The sequence below is a fragment of the Acyrthosiphon pisum genome, chromosome A1 (assembly GCF_005508785.2).
Source record: "Acyrthosiphon pisum isolate AL4f chromosome A1, pea_aphid_22Mar2018_4r6ur, whole genome shotgun sequence".
NCBI classification, from domain to species: Eukaryota; Metazoa; Arthropoda; class Insecta; order Hemiptera; family Aphididae; genus Acyrthosiphon; species Acyrthosiphon pisum.
In genome coordinates, this window is record NC_042494.1 from 113,714,873 (window position 1) to 113,735,060 (window position 20,188).

General features: G+C 27.8%; 1 protein-coding gene across 1 annotated transcript in view; it reads right to left on the minus strand.

Moving 5' to 3' along the window:
- LOC100575917 (short neuropeptide F) overlaps positions 1-18,131 on the minus strand; it is a 70,716-nt gene extending 52,585 nt beyond the window's left edge. The window contains exon 1 of the mRNA XM_003247202.3: positions 18,008-18,131. The gene's annotated coding sequence lies outside the window, so the exon portion shown is untranslated. The remainder of the gene's footprint in view (positions 1-18,007) is intronic.
- Between the last annotated feature and the right edge of the window lie 2,057 nt (positions 18,132-20,188).

The following is a 20,188-nucleotide window of genomic DNA, read 5'->3' on the forward strand; positions in this document are numbered from 1 at the left end:
CTTTAACTGTATATATACACTTTAGACACAAAACAGGCGTCATCATAATATATTGGGGAGATTATTAACTATTATACAATTTTATAAAATTAAAAACAAAAAAAATTTCAAACACTTAAACAAAAAGTTTACTGTATACCGATATCACTAGGGTTCGAAAACTCAACATTTCACATCATACAAGCGTCAAGTAGCACTGTATAGACGAAGAGGGGATCTAGGAATTGTGGAAATTAATAAGATTAATCAAAAAGATTTGATCAACAAATTCATTAAATCCAATCTATTTAAAAAGAATCACGTTGTATAGTCTCGATTGTGTGTTCAAAGTTTTCATAAAGTTGAGTTTCATACAAATCAATTGTTCTAAAAGTTTTTTTTTAATAATAAATAATACCTATTGGAATATAGCTATATACCTAATACTTTTAATTGTTATTCAGTGACACATGAACATCATGTATTTTGATTTTCAACAACTTAGATTTTACGCAATATTTTTTTAAAAAATAAACTACTAATAATAAGGAATTACATAATAAATACAATTTATACAAATTTACAAATTATATACATATTTTTTTTTAATCTAATTAATTACTGATACGTAATTATTTATCTTATAATTTTTTTGAGATGTAAGTAGGTAAGAAACACAATTATATGACTTGTATTAGCTGAATAACCCTGCGTTGCCCGGGAAAATAATTGTGATTAATTAACTCCTTTTGGGTGTAATTCACTATGCATACGGAAACAAAATCATATTATATTTTAATTTTTAGCCATCCCACGTGGAGTTGCCCGTGAGTCTCACTTATATAGTTATGCGAATATTATATTATCAGGTAAGCAATCTATACCTGTGTTAGATTGCGAACACAGGGAGGTGGGAGATAAAATATAGCCTACATATTTGTAGTTGAAAAAAAATGTTTATACAGTATACCTAAAATAATATTGAAGTCATAGTTGATCATCCTGGATTTTTAGGAGTATTTAATATTTATATATTATTATATTTTGAGTGTTTCATTTTATTTTTACAGACAAATCGGCGTAATTGTAGCTTTGTGAAATAATTCGCATAATATATGTAACCAGCTGCAACCAAAGTTAACCATTATTAAACAAAAAAAAAGTATTAATTTCCACTGTGAATCTTAAGATCCCTGTTTGACTACCTCTTTAAAATGCGAATATCAGAAAATCAATATAAATATCTTTTAACCCTTGTAGGGTTGAATTTTGAAAAATCCTTTCATAGAGGGTGTTTACATCACAAAAAAAAACTACTGTTCAAATTTAATACTCATAGCTTTTCCGGCTAAGCGATGATGAATCACTCAGGACAAGTCATTATACATATTATGTAGATAATAAATATTTTTTATAACAAATACATTTTTTATAAAAAAGACTTAAGACAATTAAATTTTATGAGAGTTGATTTTAGGAGACTCAATTTTCGAACACTTGACTTAGTAGGTACTATGTGGAAGTCTGTATGAGATTAAAAACAATGACTTGGTACATACCTACTCCATATCACAACAATAATATGCTATACGTTCGTATACAATAACTCATCACTCTTATTAAATCTTTAAATAACTTATAACGGATGCGTTTCTGAAAATGACTGAAACAGACCCATAAACTAGGATTTATGAATAGTTTCGTTGATATTGGATTGTTGTATTTGTTTTTTTTTTCAAAACGTAAATATTGGAGTGCTGAAATGATCACTGCGTTGTAAAATCGTATTAGTGCATTATGACCATTAACATTTATACACCACATTAGGTACAATGTACAGTGGCCGAGCATGCAATATTATGTGTGTTAATTTCAAAACAGTCATACATAGGTACATTGGAAAATTATTGTAATATCGGTTTATCCCGATTTCTGATTAATGTTTCAATATTAATTTTGTTGCTATAGATGACTACTGTATACTTTAAATCTGACTAATCTGAGGGTTTTGAACACACGTGATATATATTTATTTAATTAAAACTTTGATTTTACAATATGTGGAATTCAAAATAATTTAGTCGTTTCAAATCTCCGATATAATAACTGATAAATGTAAAAATAAAAAAAAAATTTTAATAAATGGGTAAGTGCAACAAAATAAAACGTTGCTCTAGATACCTGAACAATTTTATCGTCATAATACAAAATCAAATATTTGAATATATTATAGTGTAAGTACGTCATATACTTAAAAAAATAAATATCGTGTAATACTTATATAGTTATATGAATTCTATCTATGTTTACAAAAATATATTTTTTTTAAAGTTCATTATAGGAAAATACGGTTTCACACTCCAATAACGTTATATTTACGTTATATTTATTCACTTAAAAACTAATAAATTATATTAAAATTATTATGGGAAAATTATTAGGTTTTATTTTTGTTCATTTCAAAATTAAATTTTTGTTTTTATTTGGTTAGCATAATTTATTTTCTTGTGAATAAATATAATATGTATAACCAATAAACCAAATAAATGCTGAAGAAGAACAAATAAATTAAATACAAATTAATAACCTAAGAGTCCAAAAACCTGTCAAAATAAGTTTTACACAAAATAAACGCCTAAATGCCAAATGCTACAAAATGTGTCATTATACATTTAAGCAATAAAACCAATAATATCGGTAAAATATTTTAAAGTCGATTTATTTATCAGAATGAGAGATTCTAATTCTTGTGTTATTCGTTTATAATAACGAAGGACATAACAATATTTCTGCATGTATGGCATGTAAAATGAAAAGTCAAATTTCTACTCTTAATGGTGTATTTAGTATTTATTATTGTATTTTTTACTATTTAGACTTAAACTAAATACTGTGTTAAATATTTAAAAAAAAATTATCTAAGTACCTATATAATATGTATTTTTCATCCAAAATGTCACAATATTTTACTCCAGAGACAAATATATGTAGTTTAATTAGATCTAAGAGATCAGATCTATTCTGTTATTTTGTTTTGATTTGAAAATTAAAATAGTTAAATAATATTAATTGATTAAAATCGTATTATTTGTAAAAATTGACTGCGAATCTGATAAAATACCATTAATAATTACTGGCTAAATAATATATTGTAATATAAAACCACGATTAAGTGATTTTATCCCTAGTTCTTAGACCTTAGCTCCTACATACATTTTAATAACTCAAAAGATAGAAACTATATTCGCTTGAGTTCCAAAATAGATGCGTAAATATTTTCAAACAACTCATCTGATAAACAATTTATAGAAAAAATGATTTGTGACCTAACTTACTCCAACGTCCGTTACTTAAACCTAACGCTCTCAAGGCTACATAAACATCTCACCTTGACAGAACATATAATAATTAAACGTACCATTTAAAATCTCTAAAGGAATCACTATATTATTTACTTGGTAACCACTCAAAACTCAATCTCAATACCAAACTACTCATTTATAAGAAACTTCTCATGTCTATAGGGACTTACGGCATCCAGATATGGGGTGCAGCTAAATTGTCAAAATTAAACAGATTATAAAGATTCCAATGGATCGCCTTGCACATGATAACACAGTAACCACTTCTACATGTCCAACCACACACTTCACACAGACCTACAAATCAAAACTATCTCAGAAATGTCCTAAATTATATATATATAAACGTTATCGTTCACGACTAGAAAATCACCCTGACTCACTAATCTCAGCATTTGTCTTAGACTCAATACTTGGAAACCCCCAATGAAAGCTCAAGAGAAGATGATGTTGTGACATTGACACTTAATTCTTTATTAAAAGTCCAAACAGTATATAACAAATTCAAAAAAGTTAAAATATAAAGTGTAACCGATAGGTTACTTATTTTTCATGTAACTCATGTCATGTTTATCATGGCACATATTCTTATTGTAAATAAAGTTTTACAGATTGTATAATATACAATGTATTAAAGAATGAAAATGCCTATTTTAAAAATAAAATATGGATGAGCGTGCTCGTTAAATAATTCTGTATATGACATAATATAAAATATATTTGTTCTATATAACTATATTAGATTATCTTAATTACTGCTGAAAATATTTGTAAAATTACATATAATTATGTAGTTTTTATGTATAAAAATGTGCATGCATACATTAATATCTACAAGAGAAACAATGCACGGAAGAAATATTACAAATCAATATTTAGTATGGTAAAAAATTGAATAAATTAAATATTTAAAAAACAAGGGAACTTATTTTAATTATTATAATAAATAGATTAGGCTAGCCTTTCAGTGTCATGATGGTAAGAAATGTGGTTTTAAAAATTAAAAATGGATCAAATAAGCTCATAAAAATCATAACTATGTAAAACAATTATTTTTTAAATATAGAAAAATAAAAAATATTCAATACACATTAAATAATTAACATCACAAAAAAAATTAAATAATAATAAAAAGATTTAGTTTAATTATATATTATTAATAAGAGACTTTTTTCTAGCATGACTGTTCATGATCATAAATTATAGTTTTTAACCACATATTTTTATTGTAAAACATAATCAAATATTTACGGATTGAATATTTAAAAAATAAAGGTTAAAAAAATAAAATATTAAATATATATTCAAAGAAGATATACAAAATGATCATAATGTTCATAAAAAATGTGTGTTGAATTTATTTCATTTTTAAACTCGTCATTGTATAGAATGATTAGAATGGATTTCTAGCTTGGTTGATACAAATCAATAGCATATAGAAAAATATGACATTTCTAAAACATCCAAACCCTAATAATAGGTCACTCTAGGTAACTACAGAATATCATACTAATGGTTATAACTATATATTATACAGTTATATAATGTAATATACTATTATAAATAACGAGAAGATGCTACCACTACCCACATTCAAGTAATCCCTATCTCGGAGTCTACTGCTACAATCAACCTTTTCAAATAGGTATAGGTACTAAAATATAAACTATCTACTTAGAAACATAAAATAATAATATATTATTATTTATTCTACTTATTTTAATTTCAAACTATCACTGTACACATTTTTCTGATTTCTCAAAAGGCCGTTGCTGCTATGGATGTACTTTTAAACAAATATTAAATACAAATATTAATAATGAAGAGATCCAACACAATTATTGTCAAACAGTTTTTTTTACTAAGATTTTTAAAATTAATATTTTATTCACAAAAGATAGTTTCTCAGTATTTGAACTGCTGTAAGTATTAATATTATGTTAATATGTTTCAATATTTTTGTATTATTCGAATTTACAATAATTTCGTTCTACATAATGACACATGAATCACATACAACAAAGAACGCAATAATAATCACAATTATTGTTAAAATTATTACATTTTAGATGATCATTTCTGACTTTCTGTATGCTTTCATAGTTTCATACCAATCTTATAACATCACAACACAAATAACTTGATTTTGTGAATACATGGCACTATTCTATAAACCCACAGTAATAAGATCAATACCGTGAATTGTATAATGAGTAGATTCCTACACAGAAATCGATTGAGTTTCACATACGAGAAAACTTGAATGGAAGATAATGAAATGTCTACATAATATTATGGACTCGTATTATACTATAATAATCATAAATTACATTCACATAGTGATAAAGTTTTGACTTTTGATTTTCAAAAGGAACGTCAAACAAAAGGTAACTACCTACATGATTCAGTATTAATGTGTTCAGTATTTTATATAGGTAGGCTGCCTAACAATTTTTTGTTGGAAATTAGTTTGGTACCTATCCAAATATTATCTCTCGCACAAGTGACCGATAACTGGCCAGTGACTAAAGGTTTCAATAAATATAATATGTTTAAATTATTATAATTCGTATGAATGTTTACAATATAATAATAATATATGATAAAAAAATCATCTAAAACCATTATGAATTAGTTATGGTTTATTAATTACAATTTTTATTAACTCCTTTCTTAATATACTAGTTTTTCATCTATACACCAGTAAGTACCTGAGTACCTTTATATTTTTTTTATCCCAATCACCATAAAACACGAATTCACGAATTCTATCATAAACATCCATGTTAAGTGCTAACATCTACCACAAACAAAAAGCTTAAGTAATGTAATATTATAATTACTGATAATTCTGTAAGTTTATCAAACTTCTTGATTTATTTGTGTCGATTTAACAGTAGAGCAATATAAATTGAGATTAAATGTTGTCACAAACTCAGAACATAGTCCATAGGTATACCTACCTATAGTATGATAACTGATAAATAACGAAATTAAATTTCCTATACAATTTCCATTAAACCGGTGGGTCTTATATCATAGTATCAATTTTCAAAACATTTTGATTTATACAGTGTATAATATAATATAATATAATATGGTAACAACCAAAAGCATTCAAACAACAAACAAGTGACCTAGTCTTATGCTTTCGTTTCAAAAGCCAACGTCTAAGTTTAACGGGTCTGATGGAAAATGCATAAAGTCACATACACACGTTATAATAATAATAATAATAATAATAATAATAATAATAATAATAATATAACGTGGGATATTATGTCGGACTGGAACGCGTAAATCTCGTATCCCACCGAGCGTATAATAACCGACGACGGTGGGAGATTTCAATAGAAATAAACGCAGTCGGCATGATGTACGCCAAAATATTGTCATATTTAAATGGTCACACGGACTGGAGGAGTGGGAATGGGATTGACTGTTGAATGCATATTCCTCGCGAGGGTCTTTTGTATATGTTATTGTTATTAAAATTTCGACTTCTTCCGCGGCGGCGACTAACGATTTGCAGAGACGTGAAAGGGCGCCGGGCGATGTGATGTGTATCCGCCGAATAAGCACAATACCAATATTATATTATGATAATATGCATAGGGTACGTATAATAGTTATGTTATGTCTGCCTATACATTATAGGACTTTGCCATCCGACTCTTAAATTCTACTTACGATTTCTCACCAATTCGATTAATAGTAAACCCGATCGTTATAATACTTGACGTGTTATGTACTTACTGTTTACGTATAACACATATAACACGCTATACGACTTGGAACGGATGATGACGGTACCCGCCCAAAGAACAGGTCGTTAAAAATATATTATAAATAAAATATGACGGGAAATGTATACATTTATAATAGTTTAAATAAATATTATTATAATATACATGTTATATCATATTTCTCATCGTTGCGTTTAGTCTTGACTTGAGTAACGACTGTATAGATTGCCGGATCGTTTTCACTAAACGAATACCGTTGATGTTCGAGGAGTCGAGTATTATTTTTTATCGAAACCTGATATTTTTGTAATGCTCTATAATACGGTCTGTTAACCCACACAAACAATTATTATTATAATATATATTTTTTATGACAAAACACGCACTACTTCATATTCGTATAATTCACAGGTAATATTATAACATCGTTCAGGACGAATGAAATAAAACAAAAACGTTTGTTTTGTATACATTGTGACTGTCACAGCACTTCAGCGGGGTCTTCCTAATTTTGTGTGACCAAAAATTGTTATTATCTGCCTAATTAATGATTATGTCAGTTCTTACGCATCCTGATAATTATTGCTGCAGGAAATTTGATACAACCCATACGTTTAAAATAAAATAAAAATCACTCTCCGGCCTCCGCTCATAACATAATAAAAACCGCACGTTTACAATATAATATAAATTATACATTTATACGTACTTGGCCAAAACTGACTAATGTGCCACATTCAAACCGTCAGCGATAATGTATGCCGTGTCAATAACACGGACGAGTGCAGCACTCGTCGTGCGCTTTCTTCAACAATTCATCACTTTTTATCGCGAGTCGTCAACGTTTTATTATTTCTATCTGTATATTTTAAATATTGTATAAAGACTAAAGACTTGTCTGTATCGTGTACACACACTTTGGAGACGGTATAGACTACAGATAGATTAGGTACTGTTGAATCGAGTAGGTTGTATTTGTTGTTTACAGTTTACTATACATTTCGTAATGCGTTTTACACTTTTACGTAGACGTTTTCTTTTATAAAATAACTAAACAAACAATTGTTAAACTCTGCAACTTTCAAACATTTCGAATTTACATTGAAAAAAGTAATAAAATTTCTTTTAGATACTTTTTTTAATAACTACAACTATTGGATGCACCAACATGATTTATTAAAAAATAATATTTAAACAAAAATAACGCGTTTTTATGGAGTTTGGAGTAAAGGGTAAAGCATGTGATTTAAAAAATGCAATAATAAACGAATATTTTATACATACATTTTGATTTTGATTTCATTTGATTTCATTCTTTATTAATGAATCGTATAACCCATATTATATGAATGTCTTCTTTCGACGTCAAAGTGACAAGTGCTGAAGTCCATATTTTCGAACAGTTATTCGATTTGTTTTAATTTATAACACAGAACAGTTCTATATGCCTTTCACACTATATAATATAATTAATACCATGGTTTTAAATTTACAAGGTTATTGCAATAGTACCCCCACTATATCATTTTATCACGTTAAGGAATTAAAATGGAAGCGTAAGGGGACGACGTATACTGGCTAAACTATAACATTATATGCTATGATATGGACCGTACCCTTACGCTACCATTTTATTTTTCTTTGATAACAATATGGGCTATGTGCAATAACTTTGTATATTTAAACCATGATAGATACTATTGCCTATAGGTAGGCAGTGTCGCCGAGACCATACTAACGTCGGGCTACGGTCCGACCTCATCTATTTTGAGAAATGTGGCCAATCGGTCACATTTTATTTACATCATAACTTTATTATGAGCATGAGTATATTTAAGCCATCATTATGGATAAATGTATATTAGGGTACCTCTATATCAAATAATTAAGATATTGAGGCCGCGAAATTTTGAAATTGCCCGACCACCTTTTAAAAACTTCAGCACCACTGTTGGTGAGCACCTACTAACATTATCTCCAAAAGTGATGGTATCAAATAATTTGCCATCTAATAACAAATATTATTTTTAAGAATAAATTTAAAAAAAGTTGTTTCATGATTTCACTTGTCTAGATGAAAAGTTCCTCATCTATTATTTTACTTTTTTATTTAGTTAACTATTATGCCAGAAGCCAGTTATCTAATGATTATCTTAGGTACCAAATTTCTTTTTCTTGATAAATTTAATTTTAAATATCCTCGGACCTCAGTAAAATATTAATTTCTCATGAATTATGAATAATACCTATTATTATTTTTTTGATTAAAATTTTACTACCATAATACTATCTAATCGGTACCTAAATACATAATCAACAAAAATAACGTCACTTTAACTGTACATCCAAATGATCTCAGAAATTGGTGTTTTGTTTAAAACGTCTAAAATTTAGACTCTAATTTATATTAAATTCTTTATCTAAATGTTTATTTTATAATTTTGTATACCTGATACAAATTTATAATTACTTCGACTCGTTTTGAGCTATTTATAGACATTTTATATTTTTTTTTTTTTTATATAATATTTAGGGTCAATTGCTTGGACATTTAATACAAAGTTCCTCATAAGTTGTTTTAATATAAGTCGAGAGATATAAAAAATCCATAGGCGATAGGCCCGATTTGTTTTAAAGTTTTAAAGTATTAAAGTTTAAATATTGACAAAATTCATCATAATCTCAAAACTGTGAAAATTATTTTTGTAGTTAAAAATGTGTAAAATGTTCAATTTTTATAGTTAAAAATTGAAAATTTATAACAAGGGTTCTCATAAAAATTAAATACTGAAACCAAAAATTAAAAAAAATATATATATAAACGCAGTTTTAAAAAAAAGGCGGGTAAGTGGATGTCGCTCTGCTGTACAGTAGTATACAAGTGGGTCACTGTATAATGGATTGTATTAAATTTAAATCAATGATATCACATCATTGTATACGAAAAACGATTCTGAGTGGAGACGGTTTGTCAGTATGGATATTTTATATTGTTATTATATTTTATTATAGCCTGTAAGTTGAATTAATATTATTAATTACAACAAAATAACTAAAAATTTTATTTTCATTTGTATTTGTCTCTATGGTGATATACAAAGCGTTAGAAATTAAAATCCCATTTTTAGCGGTTGTTTGTAATTTGTCGGTGGTTTTTCCCGTGGCATTAAATAACTATTGAGAAAATCGAAAATTTCCTCTCTATAGACCATTACAGGACAAAAAAAAAACACCATTGTAAATCACTAGCTTCCTCGAATTGCAGTGATTCCTCTAGTCACCTATACCATACAGCAGAGCGTTTTTTTTGTATTTATTTTAATTAGGTACGTTCTTATTGAAGTATGATAGTTTTTAAATGAAATAAAAAATAGATTTTATCTACCATGTAATCTACATAAAAATGAAATTAAAATTGATCTTTTTAGATAAATGTATAGGTACTACCTTTACATAATTATCTGTATCTGATCTAGATACAATTGCAGTTATCTATTCTCAATATGACCAATGAGTAACATCCTCTTATGCCACTCACACATTTTACAGTCTTACAAAATATAAAATTTCATTACCGCTTATTGCACTACATTATTGTAAACATTTTTAATAAAAACAAATTTTATTATAATAATATTATTATTTTATAAACTTTGGTTAATCATAATCTTCTACTCAAAAATTCGTTAGTATAATACATATTAAAAATAAAAAAGATTATTAATGATATCAAGGATATTACAATTTAACATAATATTATAGAACTCATTACGTTAATCGAAATCTCTTAAATAGTTGTATTAGTTAGTTTAAACTTAGTTAATTAATTGTATTATCTGACTGATTTTACAAAATTCTAAATTTACATCGAATAATTTTTAAAATATTTTTTAGAATAAAAATAATAATTTAATCCTATAGGACTATATATAGTTACATTGTTTTGAATCCATTTTAATTGTTATGATATTTTTTCTCGACATATTCACATTTAATCTGAGGATGACGATCACGATTAGTTTGTCACCGAACTGACGTTTTGCATTTACAGCAAGGACCCCCATGATGGTAGGTGTGCCCATCTAACTTTGTAGATAAGGAGAGAAAAAACAGAAATTTAACAACGGTGCGTTTCACTGTCAGAAAACGTTGTAGGAGTGAAATCCTTTACAAAAGCAATCACACACAATACAACGTTCAAAAAAAAAAAATATGTGTTCAATATTTACAACAAACGTATAAGTTCGTCCTATTTTGGGCATAACAACTGGAGCTAACAAGAGTTTATAATGCAGCTGACGACAAAATGTCAAAAGAATTTATTAAATACAAATAATAATTAATACGGAAAATAATGTGTGTAAAGAAAATAATCATATTATGCTTTGGTTTATTTGTAAATTACACATATACGTGTAGGTACCTACATCATGAATATTATTACATGTACTTTTTCATTTTTATAAATCGTGGATATATACGGTGGAGTTATAAAACTATAAGTAGTTTTAAACAAGGTTGATCCATTTTTACACACAGAAATAATGATGATGTCAGAGTACCCAATACCAAATACAGTTAGGAAATACAAACATCTGTAGATTAAAATAAAACTTTAAATTCATATAACAATAGTAAAAAACATCTTTGTGTTATTTTTTTTGCAAAAATAAATCAATATTGTAATTATTGTAATTTACAACACAAATATCTCCTCTTCTTGTAGTAAGTTACGTTAAAAGTGTTATAATATTTTTTTTTAATTCACTGTTTTTGACTTCTGTTTATCAACTATTTAATATGTCCGTCGTCTTTATTGGTTCAGCTCACTAACAAAGATAAATCCACGATTCACGAGTTAAGCTGCTTACGGGTTATTGGAAATACATTTTGTACATGCTTACGCATCGGTAATATAGTTATTTTGTTAGGTACTTGAAACGATTTTGTAAGCCTATACAAGAGAGTGAATTTCGAATTAAATTCTATCAAAGGCTTTCGTAGGTCAAATTAATTATTCTAGGTGTTACAGTGTAAAATATTGTACTACAATGATCGGAAGACGGGAGACGCATTAAGTGATATAATTATTTTAGTATTGTGATCAATTAAAACTGAATGTTCGTCAATATTTTTAGTACTAATAAGAGAGAGACATCAATAGTTTCAAAAAGCCATAATTGAATCACACAAGGTATAAATGTATAATGTGGTTTAGAGTAGAGCTCAAGAAAAAGTTATTAATTATTATTAATAGGTACAATAAACGTGCTATTTTATAATATAATAATACTGTTAAAAATTAAGTTTCCGTCAAAAACCTTGTGCGTTTCTATATCTCAAACAAAATTATACTGTTATCGAACTGGATTGACGTTAACTTCCAGAATTACTCAAGCTGTAGTATGGGTAATTTATGAAAAAAAGCACACAAACACAAATTTTTTGAACAATTCAAACTTCGAAAGATGCATCGTGAAGTGAAAAAGGTCAACCGAAATGTATTCTCTGACCCAGTAAATCGTTTTTGAAAATATATGTTGCGCACTCGAAGCAAATACCTTTATAATATAATATTATTATTTATTATATATAGATACCTATACTATAATGTATACGTGAACATCATCATCGCAGTTATATTTTTTTATGCGCATTTTATACGATATACGTGCCCGTTCTAGATATTGGAAAAATTGCGCGTTACGACGGAATCAGAAAAGTAGAACATGGATGCGACAAACTGGTCGTATTCTGTATGACGTTATTTTATATTTTATTATATATTATATTATATAAACAGTGTAGTGTGTCTGACCACGTGGTGTTGTTCCGACTTCCGTAGACGACCGCGACCAAATTTGGTCCGAGTAACCGTTGATTCTGTGCAATAATAATAATAATAATATGTATGATAACCATTTTCATGTTATATTTTGGTGTTATAGTATATAAATGTACCCATACAAAACATAGCAGGTAAACAGTAACTTATAATAATATATAAGTTCCTACCAAATTCCCCCATTATACGTAATTTCCTATACAATCAAAAGACAAAAGTACACAATGTTTGAACAATTAATTTTGTTATATTCAGTACAGCAGTGGCGCCGAACCTATAACCCAAGAGGGGCGACCGCCCCCCCTTTTTTTTGGTGGGTGGGGTTGTGGGGGTCCGTGGGTACCCCAGCAAACTACTTATGAATTATGTTCGTAATAAGCTATTAATGTATACATATGCAGCACTAAAGCAAGCGTAAACGGAGGTGGTGGTCCGTATAACTTTTTACTTGCCCCCCCCCCCCCCTTTTAAAATATAGTTCGGCGCCATGGCAGTACAGATTATTAAAAATTGGATTAACATGTTTTTCGTAAAACATAAAAACTAAAAATGTTGACCCCACCAATAAATTTCAGTCTTGAGTCTGAATAAAGTGGGAAAGAAATTATTTTTGCTATCGACATTTTGTCAATTTCATATATATGAATACAATTTTGGACTTATGAAATAACCTAATTCAAGCTGTTTATTCTAACAGGAACTTATATATATTGGTGTATTTTATTCGTTTTTTTCCATAGGAACTTAAGTTTGGGTTATTTTTACCTGACATGTTTCGTTTGGGTACATAATATTATATTGGCCCTATATTTTACGACATAGGTTTTCCCAAAAACATAAAAAGTAAATTATTACAGAGCGGAAATGTGTCGGGATCCGACGAACGTCGTGTGCAAGCGGTCGTAGCGACCACAGGCCCGCTGTGACTCGATTCGGAATTTATACGAGTGATAGACGTGTATCGCGATAACCGATGATTTCCACGCGACGGCAGATGTTTCCGATAGAGGGTTTCGCCAAACCACAAGTAACCATTGGATGCATTTATTTTATGATCGATAAACGTAGGTATACCTACATACATTATAATATTGTTATGTTAATGCGCCATGTACATATACGTATCTATATACTAGTGACATATTTTGGGAGTATAATATACTTATAGGTATACGAAGTTACTATCGCGGAGAGGGTAGGTACTTTGAATCGAGATATTATAAAAGTCATTTTGTGTTCAGCTGCAAAATGAATGAAGAAAAAATTACTCTACAAAGTATGCGTTATTTTATTTCTTTGGATTTTCCGTGGTAAACATAATCTAAACCAATAATTCAGCACGCATCTTTTAATATTGGTTGTTGACTGCAAATAGCGCTTTAAACGATTTCTAGAATTAATCTCGAAATAATCGAAGACAAATACTTTTTTGGTTGGAGTTCAGTAAAAAATTGTTTTTCAAATCCAAGAATGAATTTTACTTTTCAAGTTACAAATAAGAGGGCAGAACAGGCGGAATATAAAAACTAATTCATGGTTATTGGTTTCTTCTACAATTTAAAAAAGTGTATACCTATTTATTGGATGATAATATATGAATCAATAGTTTGTTATAAGCGAAAATTCGAATAGGTACGCACATGACACGGATATAATATACTATATTATATTATTATGATATTAATACAATACAGGAAACGTTATGTTATGGATACCGTAGTGCCAGTTATCGCGTTAACCCCTCGTGACTTATGGTTTAATTATGGATTATATCAAGAAAAATTAATAATAAATAATAATAATGCGTAGTATATGGAACTGCAGCGGTCACGGCGCGACGGTATAGATAACCTCGAAAACGAGAGGTACAATCCCGCTAGACGGACAAAAAAGCAGTTCGAGATCAACTTTGGAAAATGCCTTAACGGTGATGGATGAGACCCCTATAGAGTCGTATCCTGTTCTCGTTTGACTGACTACGAAAATATTGTAACGCGTCGAGCATCGCTGTCGTATGGTTTTCCGAGACGTGCCGACCTACCTAATTGATCGTTGTAAAAAAGTAACAGTTTATAAAATTACATGAAAAAACTATAACATAACTAGGTATGTACTATGGTCTTTAAATATTTTTTAGGTACCTAAATAATAGATTTATTATTTAAATATTATTATGTGATTTTAATAAGTCTTAATGTTTTGTCGATTTTCAATATACTTAATATTTAATTTTTTATCCCACATAAATCAATATGTGCAAAAAAACACTCTTGGTTGTATTTGAACATATGAACAACTAACAAGTAATAATAACAATGAATGAAGCAATACGCTGTGTAAGTCTATCATAGTTTTGGGAAAAAAATAATATGTAAAATATAATATGATTAGTTAATAAAAATCACTGGACATTATGTTTATAGTTTGTATAAATATGTTATTAGATAGTATTGTAGTTAAAAATAACGTTACCAAAAATATACTTTGGGCCTAAAATACTCAAAAATCTAAAACCTAAAACACTAAGCTAGGAAGAGATGCTATATATTTTAAATGATCAATAAATGATTTTCGAATAACACAAATTAGCTTTATGAAATTGTAAATTGTTACGCATAGAAAATATTAAGTATCTGCTAAATATTCAAAATAAATGTATTGGATTTTTTTTAATGCATATCAACATTTTAAACCTAACCTCACTAGGGTATTTTTTCATAAAAATTAGTTATATTATGTATGAATAATATTAAAGCTTCGCTATAGTTTTAACACAAGGGGAAAGTATTTCAGTAGCTGCTTAGAAGACTGAAATATGATACAGCTTGCAGGTATAGGTGCCCACTATATATAAATCAACCTATTCAAGTTTAAAATCTCTATATAAGTACAAAACGTAGTACAATGTATTTTGAAGTTTTTGTATGTCGCGTCACCAGTATCAACATGAAACAATTACTTAAGAATGAATAATTAAAGGTACACATAAAAAAATAAATTATAAATATTTAAAAATTAGTGGATTTGTTTAATTGAAATATTTGAATTTGTAGAAATCAACTACTTATTGTGATAACGTAAGTAGGTACCTAAATATTTATAATATTTTTTAATTAAATTACATATTTTTATTGTACGTAAATAACTGTAAATACATACAAACAATATAAATGTATGTTTTATATTATATTTTCAATTGTATAAACTGCGCATATTTTTTACATGACGATATGGCATAGCTATAATATTTAACGATAACACAATAAAACTTTTTGTTTATAAATTATAAATTTTAAAGTAATGATTGTTCTACCCACATGGCCACAATTACTAATAACTAATATTAAAAACAATTTAAAAAGCTGTAACTTTAATATATTAAACATAATATCTGACAACTATATATATTTTGATTTTTAATTGAATTTTATGAAAATGTAATAATACGTTGGTATAGTTACCTAGGTAGGAAGGAAAATGTTTATAATTTTGTATATTATATTAATAGTATACACTATACACTGTACCCATTTCTTTTGTCAGTAATTCGATTTAGTATTTCGTGGTACACTTTACATTTATTTTGATAAGATTTTATTAAGTAAAATTGAATACTTCAAGCTAAGAATAGAGTGATTTATCCTTTATCAATCATGTATTCATCTCATTTTATTTTTTTTAACGTCCAACACAGGTGTTTTCAAACTTCATACTAAACATTCGAATGTTTTTTTCGAATTAAAGTTTATTCTAAACTTTAAGATATTTTTCTGATTTTGAAATTAAAACTTAGTTTTGTTGTATAAATATATTGTAAGTATAGGTGCTCAAATAAGAGACAGATTTTAAATTTTGTTTCATTTTTATTATTAGTGTCACTAAAATTCTTAATACCTACTTAATATATAAAAATATGCATTATACATATTATAAGATACTGAAATTACACAAATACTAATTAATATTTAATTATTTTTACCATTCAAAATTTTGGTATAGGGATTACCACCTAAGACAGTTTTAAAATAAAGTTTAGTTCTTATCTTATTTCACGAACAGTAACAAAAATTATATTACAAAACTTCAATTGCGTTAATTAGACAAGAATAATTAAAATAATTATTTTAAATTAACACAATAAGTGCAAAAAAAAATATTTAATTATAATATAGCTTTGGTAATTATAATTTAACTTAACACCTGCTAATACCACATAACACTTTAAAAATGCACAAAAATCACAGTAGTGCTTGTTAAAATAACTGAAAAATATAAACTAATATTCGGAGATATATATAATTTTAACGTTTACGTACTAAACACAGTTTGGTGATGGGTGATATGGTGACAAAGACGCGCGTTCAAGAATTTTGGAAGCAATAAATTGTATATATCATAATAATGAGTGTCGGTGTCTATGCTCTATAAATGGTCTGAATTAGATATTTTTTTTTTTTTCGAAATATGAAGACTGTGCAGTCTGATTGGACTCACATATCACTCACAACTATATTTTCAGAAGTTGAAAATAGATTTAATATAAATTGTACATTTTTATACCTTTTTATTGTTTTAAGTTTTTGAATATGATGTTTTCTAGCATGTTTAAAGTTAATTTAAATTTAATCAGAATTTAATGTGACTTGAATAATGTGTTTTTGTTTTTTCAAATAAAATAAAATTTATCAATATCTGACAATTCTTAAAGAGTAAAGATGTGATAGTTTTACTTGCAAAATTATTTCTGATCGTAAACAGAATAGTTTAATTTATTTCTCCGTAAAGCGTATTGTGCGAATCACGTAAATAACAATTTCCTTCATCTTTGCCCCCTTAGAAAATAGCCGGTTCCGACAGCCCGCTTAAAGGAAAAAATATGTGTCGCCCGTATATTGTGTGCATGCGCCTATTCGAGGGTGAACGAGCTGCAGTCCCGTCACGCGTCTTTAGATTATTGCGCACCCAACTTGGGTAAAAAAAAAAAAATATTTCGAAAGCAATAAGATTAAAAAATGAAAATATATTCTCGCGGCAGAACGCCAAAAAAAAAAAAAACGTAAAATAATAATTCTTACCTGACTTAGTGCAGTTGATATCGGGAGACTTAGACGTGGTCGTGCGAGGGTCGTCGCGATCGGCAGCAGTGGAATGATACAATATTTTAATACCGGTGGAGGTCCGCCCGATCGCCGTTCCGCACGCACTTATATACCGAGTCGGTTGGCACCGGGGACGGCCAAAAAGCGTAGCGGTCCTGCGTGCCAGACCTGTCGCCGGTGCCGCCCACACCGACACGAGTCGACAGTCGTCCGCGGGTGTTTTCGGGCTCGAAAAACCGCATGAAACGTCGAATAGTTTTATTTTTATTTTATCGTCCGTTTAAAATATGTCTGCGACAAAATTTATTAAATTATATCGATAACGGTGTGGTGTATACGCATGTATACATGTGTACAAATAATATATTATAGGCACCGCCAAATTTCAAAGTCTTATGACTCCAAACTGAACGTTTCGTTGAATTTATTATAAATTTAAAAAAAAATCAACAATGTAGGTACATAGAACGGTATACCACAAACAGAAAACAACTCTTAAATGAAGAACAATTAAAGCCCCACTCGCTGTTATTTCTTTAATAATTTTCGCAAGTTTTCAGTAAAATTTTTCCTTACGCTATATTTCTGAGAAAATCAATAATTAGTCAATTTTTAGATTAATTTATTATCAGTAACTTAAATAGTACCTACACAGCAAAAAGTCATCGTTCATAAGCTTAATTTATTTGTTTCTTATCTAAAAAAATTTCACTATAACATTCAAACATTATCATTTGCATTACTGATGTAATAGATCAAAATTGATCAATGAAATAAAATACCATACCGGTATAAGAATAACACTTGCCGTGTAGAAACTGAGAACAATTGAATAACTCGAACCTTCCTATTATTATTAAATTTAATAATTGTAAATGTAAAATCATTTGTAGGGTTAAAAGATTTTAATGAAAATTTTATTAATTAATTTTATTTAATCCGTATTACTTATTTATTTTTTTATTTTCTACGTCTAAACAATCTCAATTAAATCATTATGCTGTTTCTATTTAATATTCTGTTTATGAACGAGAATAATATGTCTACACTCGAGATGGTTTTTTTTTTTATTAATACTATACTGTAATCATTTATTAATTTAAAATTACATATTCGAGTAGGTACCTATATAGACATACAGTTATCACACTTTATTCGAAATTGATGAACTTGTCTTAATATATAACACCTGCTACATTTCATTTTATTTAAATATTAAAACATTTACTCCACTTTTTTACCACTTGTTTTACCACTATTAATTGTTGTTAATTAACTCATAATTCACTGTATTTATATTTCAATAAAATCAAATGCAGATGTGTCATGAATGAAAAGTATGCATTCGTGAGGAAAATAATATTATAATTTATTAATCGAAGCGCTTTTTTAAGACTATTTGAAATAATAAAATTAACTGGTATACCAAGTCACATTTGTGTTTTTTTTTTTACATTAATGTTTTTAATTTATTATATTATGTTATTTACTAAAAAGCACAGTTTATTATTTTAAATGTAATATCAATAAAAAGTACAGACAAATATAAAAATAAACAACGTACACTCTACTATCACTAGTTAAGGAAATTGACAAACTTGTAGCACGTGAATGTGAATTGGCATACCCACTATGAATTAGTTAAATATTTAATTATAATTCCCCACCACTAATCAAGTTCTTGTGGTAATATTTTCATTTATCATTGTAATAAATTGTAATCAATATTTTTACTGGCAATTTATTGTGAAGAGTTTTTAGTTAACAGACCACTAAAATAATCATTAGTCATTGATTCAGTGCATAAAATATAACAATGTTCCTACATAACTAGTTACAATATGATATAATCGATTATATTAAAAGGTATAATATAACATTTAACAATCTATATTATACTTAATATGTATATTATTAAAATTATATTTAACTTTAAACACATATATAGGTACGATGTATAATGTGTTAGATATTACAAAATTTGTATTGGTCTACGTGTATTGATAAAGTAGGTATAAAAAATACAAGATACTATTTGACCGGCCAATGACATGTCGTACACGATAACTGAAGTTTTAAAGTCGTAAATAGAAAAAAACTTTTCTTTTTTTTTTATTATTATAAATCTTAAGCATTGACAGCATCTCATGCTATTTT